Below are 5,949 nucleotides of genomic sequence, written 5' to 3'. Positions count from 1 at the left end.
GCGATACGACACGATATGATTTAAGGCAATGATTCGATATGATAAAAAAAGATACATTTTCAAAGCGCTTCCAAAGACACATATTCAATATTTGACAATACAATAGTTACAATACGATACGATTTCGATTCTTAAAGCAACGATTCAATGTTTCAACAGTACCACTAAATCAGCTACGACATGATACGATACCACACGATATGATTTCAATTCTTAAGGCAACGATTCGATATCTGATGATACCACTCGAACTGATCCGATACATTTTTGATTCCTTCGGCGACTATTTGGTGTTTGACAATATGATAGATACAACGCGATACGATTTCAATTCCTAAAGTAACGATTCAGTGTTCAACAGTACCACTAAGTCAGCTACGGTACGACACGATTCGACATGGATTCTTCAGGCAACGATTTGATGTTTGAGACTACCACTGAATCTGATTCGATACAACACAATACATTTTCACAACTATTCGATATTTAACGATTCGTAAGACGCAATACGATACGATTTCAATTCTTAAGGCAAAGACTCGACGTTTTGATAATACCAATGACTTTTCCCCCGTCTGATACGATACCATGCGATACGTTGTGTTACGAGTTCGATTCTTAATGCAGCGACTCGATATTTGACGATGCCACCGAAACGGTCACGGTTATCCCGAATCTCCGATCTAAATACTTAATATCTCACGATACCACTGAATCTACTACGATACAATTTAGCATGTGATCGATTTAGCGTTTGCTCAGAAGCTGGAGCGGGCCTACCTTTAATTTGCAAATGATGACGTAAAGAAGGACTATTTTAAAAGTATCGGCGCCCTGCTAGCCTGTAATTTCACACCAGTTCGGTGTCTGTGCTTTTTCAGTGATAATCAGATTGTGATTGTTCCCTTGATTCGTGTTATTCCTTGCCGTTTTAAATCGATGCGTCGATCTAAATCGCCTCATCGTTACACTCCTTTTTTGTTAGCGTGAGACCATGTTGCTTTAAATAAATAAATAAACCCTGAGAAGCCACACAGCTTTTCTGGACTTGATTCTGGATGACTTCTATTGCATCCTGGTGTTTAACACTGAAGCTCTCAGCAGCCAGTAAATAAAAATGAGAGATTACAAGAAATAAAACTCCAGCCAATAGATAATGAAGAGCAGACAGACAGACCTTCACGGGCACACTGGAGCTGCTTGATGAAGGACAAACTGTTTGAATCGTGACAGAAGCACAGACACCTGGACAACATCAGCTTAACAGGTTGCAGTTGCTGGAGCTTTGAATCATTCATGCAAGACCTCCAGGTTGGTGTTTTGTTATGGCCATCTCCTAGCAACCAGTAAGCTGGGTTATGGATGTGTGATCTCAGGCTTTTAGTTTGTTTCATTTGCAATAAAATTATACACCAATCAAGGGGAAAGTGCGCAAAAAGCCAAACTTAACCCAAACTCATAGGGTTCACACACACTTTTTTTTGGGGGGGGGGGACTTTGTTTTCATTTCCAACTTGTGTACGCTTTCTAGTCATGAATAAAACAAATACAGTGCACCAATCACACGACGACACATTTCTGAAAGCATCAAGGTGGTATCTATGTACATACGAAGGAAAACGGTTTATCTCGTATCCTAAAGAAGCACGGTCTAAATAAATTCTACATATTAACACGTTTGCCTGAGTAACTTTCTATTATTTATGTATTTATTTATTTATTTATTTATTTTACACTAATAACATAGTTTAGAAAATCTTCGATGTTTTCCAAATTCATAACTTTTCCTAAAACGTAACATGAAGAGGTCCGAGTAGAAAAACTATGATGGTGCTTCAGGGCCACGGTTAAATTTTATTATTTTTTTTTAAAAATACAAATACAAGATTTGAAGCAGAAAAGTCGCAAGAGAAAGTTATATTACCTGAAGAAAGTCACAATATTTAAGGGAATCAATTTGTTAACCTATTACATTACAGTTTCTATAGAAACATATATAGATATGGCATATCTGTAAGGAGATGTTTATGTAATATGTATGGAAGGAGTCTCCAGTTTCAGAGGTTTCCGACATCGTCAGGACAGAGGAGTTTATGCTGTTTGTGGGTTCAAACAAACAAATAAATGAGGGAACGACTGTTTACAACTCTAATCGGATTAAAAGTATGATGTGTCATTCTTTAAATCAACAAATCTACTGTAAATATTGCCAAATTGCTGTGGTATAAGAAGAATAAAACACTTCAGGACATGCGGTTAGAGGAAAATAATCAGTTTGGGGTGGTAACAGTAACTGGGGCAGTGGTGGCTTGGCGGTTAAGGCTCTGGGTTGCTGATCGGAAGGTCGGGGGTTCAAGCCCCAGCACTGCCAAGCTGCCACTGTTGGGTCCTTGAGCAAGGGCCTTAACTCTCTCTCCTCCAGGGGGCGCTGTATCATGGCTGACCCTGCGCTCTGACCTTGACTCCCTAACATTCTGGGATACGCGAAGAAAAGAATTTCACTGTGCTGTGACCAATAAAGACTAGTTATCATTAACTCCGCTGCTGATAAAAATCGCACGCTCCTCTATCGCAAAATCCTGAAGAGACTGACTGAGCCAAAGGACAGCGCTGTAGAAACTTCTGGAGATGTGGAAGAACATTCATGTAGCACCAGCACCGTGTTCTCTGTGCTTTTTGGGTGATTTTTTTTTTTTTTTTTTTCATTTCTATCTGAACTTTGTAAGAATTTCTTTGTGTTGCTGTATATTTCTAGTTTTAATATGTTGTCACGCCTTGGCCAACTTTTTCTTTTTAATTTATTTTTTTGGTTTGTTTAAAATACCTGTCGAAATAAAATGTAAAATAAAACCCAAACAATGGAGCGCCATTTTGTCTCTCGCGCTTTGTCCGAGACCTGGGAAGGAGACAACACTTTTCAGACTGCATAACACCAGCAGCTAAACAAAAGCAGGACGCTTGGGAACAGAGGTTAAAGGTCACACGTTGCATCTGTGTCCAGATGCACACACACACACACACACACACACACACACACACACACTGACACCTGCAGGCCAAAATACACCTCTGACCTCAATGCATTCTCTTTTCCTTTTATATCTGTTCCTTTTACATGCAGGTGAGAGGAATACAGAACACACACACACACACACACACACACACACACACACACACACACACACACTGATCACAGCACCCAGTCAAACCCTTGTTGTTTGCGTTTATGTCTAATGTAATGATGATTATGCCTTTCAGATTTGAGGACACACGTTTATCGGCTCTCCTAGTGCACACGACTTTCTAGTTACACTCGTTTATTCCTTTTATCTCATATATTCGTTGTAACGAAGCGTTTTCCAGACACGGAGAGGACATAAAGAAGCCGCCGTCCCCCCGTTCTCGTCTCTGTCCTCTAATGAAAAGCAGAGAGAGAGACAGAGAGAGAGAGAGAGGAACGCATTTCACTCACTGAGAGTGGATTAGGACGAAGCCGTTCTCTCAGCACTATATAATTACTGCACTGCTTTACATCTCTCTCTCTCTCTCTCTCTCTCTCTCTCTCTCTTTCAATTTCCCCTCCTTTTCTCCACTCTCTCTATCTCGCTCTGTTAGTCTCTCAAGTCTTTTTTTCTCTTCTCTTTCCCCTGTCGTTTAGTTTTTATCAGCACACACAGATAAAGTCACAGACTCCGTCTCTCCGTTGCCCTGATATACTTCTTTCTGTCTTTTTCTATCACTCTATCTCTCTCATTCCTTTTCTCTTTTAGTCTGTATTTTTATTTGGTCTCTCTCTCTCTCTCTCTCTCTCTCTCTCTCTCTTTATCTCCCCATCGTCCTGTCTGGCTTGTCTTCTTTTACCCCATTTTATCTTCTTTCTTTTTTTCGTTCGTTCTTTCCGAGTCGCCATGTGTCTTTCTCCATTCTGTCTGTCTTCATTTTCGTCCGTGTCTTTTCTACTCTTCCTTCTCTTTTTCCATTCTCTTCCTCTCTTTCTCACTCTGTACTTATGATTCTCTCATCCTTTTTCGCTCCCTAGATTTCCTGTCCTACTAGAGAGTCCATCTCTCTGCTGCCCTCATATACTTATTTCTGTTTTGTTCTATCACTCTATCTCTCTCATCTCTCTTTCAGTCGGTATTGTCATTCAGTCTCTCTCTCTCTCTCTCTCTCTCTCTCTCTCTCTCTCTCTCTATCTTTCATTTTGGCTTGACTTCTTTTACCTCATTTTATCTTCTTTCACTCTTTCTTTCTTACTTTCGTCTCTGACGGTCTCCATGTGTCTTTCTTCATTCTCTCTGTCTTTAGTTTCCTTTCTGTCTTTTCTACTTTTTTTCTTTTCTTTCTCCTTTTCTCCTTCTCACTCTTTCTCTCTGTACTTATTATTTCCCCTCATTCTCTCATCCTCTATCTCTCCCTAGATTTCTCATCCTACCACATTTGATGTTTTTATCCTCCTTTATCTCTGTATCCTTCTCACCTTTTCACTCACTTTTCCTTCGTTCCCCCCCCCCCCTCTCATTTCGCTCTGCTTCTTGCTCTGTAACTTTGTTCTCTTTATCCTTCTCTGTCTTTTCATCTCGCTACACCAACTCTCTCTCTCTGCTGTCCTCTTTTGTCTTTTTAGCATCGCTCTCTCTCTCTCTCTCTCTCTCTCTCTCTCTCTCTCTCTCTCTCTCTCTGGCATCCTTCTTTTTCCCCATGTCTCATTGTCTCCCCGTCTCTGCCTTCCTCTCGGCGTCTCCCATGTCGCTCCTCTTGGCTCGGGGCGTGTTGAGTGAAGCTCTGACACGAGTTCTGCTGCCAAGCCGCCTGAGGGACAACAAGAAACATATTGTTCCCTCCTCCTCCTCCTCCTCCTCCTCCTCCCGGTCCTCCCTCGTTCACAAAATTAAAGTTTAACTGGCGGAGCCAGGCGTTTGAATGAGGCCACTGTAAAACTTTAATGTCTTCGCGTGACTCTGATGGTCGATATGAAAGTGGATCAGAACCGAGGAGCTGTCGGGGAACGCCGCTCTCATTTCCTGTGCTGGAGAGATTCACAGGAAGTCCTGTCAGAATAACACAACGGGAAATTACAGTTCGATTAGAGTGAGCTGTACCGGCTGTACGTATTAAAATCCACAAACAGTGGCGTATATATCTCATCATTTACACAGCAGAGCAGAACGCCTCCGTGTCCTACTAGACTCTAGTAGCTAACGCTAGCAACGAGCGACGTATAATTTCTAGAATAGTGCTCTAGATGAACTAGATTGTCTGTATGTTGACCGAGCTAGCTGTATACGCAGTACAACTCGTTTAAAAGTAAAGAAGCGCCGCTTTGTTTGTTGTTGACAATCTGAGCGGCCATCTTGATTCCACGTCACATGCTAAATTCAGGGCTTGACGAGACCGTCCCGACTTTCTGAGCAGGAAATCCGAGTTCAGAGGGTGTTTTCTTTGTTGTTGTTGTTGTTTTTTCTAGTTGGAGGTCAGGAATTCAGAGTTATGAGGTTTGAGTCGAACGCAGCACAAAAGAACAAATAATAAGGAAGGTGGCTTAGTGGTTAGCACGTTCGCTTCACACCTCCAGGGTTCGATTCCCACCGTGGCCCTGTGTGTGCGGAGTTTGCATGTTCTCCCCGTGCTGCGGGGGTTTCCTCCGGGTACTCCGGTTTCCTCCTCCAGTCCAAAGACATGCATGGTAGGCTGATTGGCGTGTCCAAAGTGTCCGTAGTGTATGAATGTGTGTGTGAGTGTGTATGTGATTGTGTCCTGTGATGGATTGGCACCCTGTCCAGGGTGTACCCCGCCTTGTGCCCGATGCTCCCTGGGATAGACTCCAGGTTCCCCCGTGACCCTGAAAAAGGATAAGCGGTATAGAAGATGGATGGATGGATGGATGGAGCACACTCCAGACCATTGAAACGTTACAAGATCTCTTAAAAGTCCAAACAAACAGCTCTG

Source organism: Ictalurus furcatus, chromosome 15 (genome assembly GCF_023375685.1).
Source record: "Ictalurus furcatus strain D&B chromosome 15, Billie_1.0, whole genome shotgun sequence".
NCBI lineage: Eukaryota > Metazoa > Chordata > Actinopteri > Siluriformes > Ictaluridae > Ictalurus > Ictalurus furcatus.
This window is presented reverse-complemented; position numbering follows the sequence as displayed.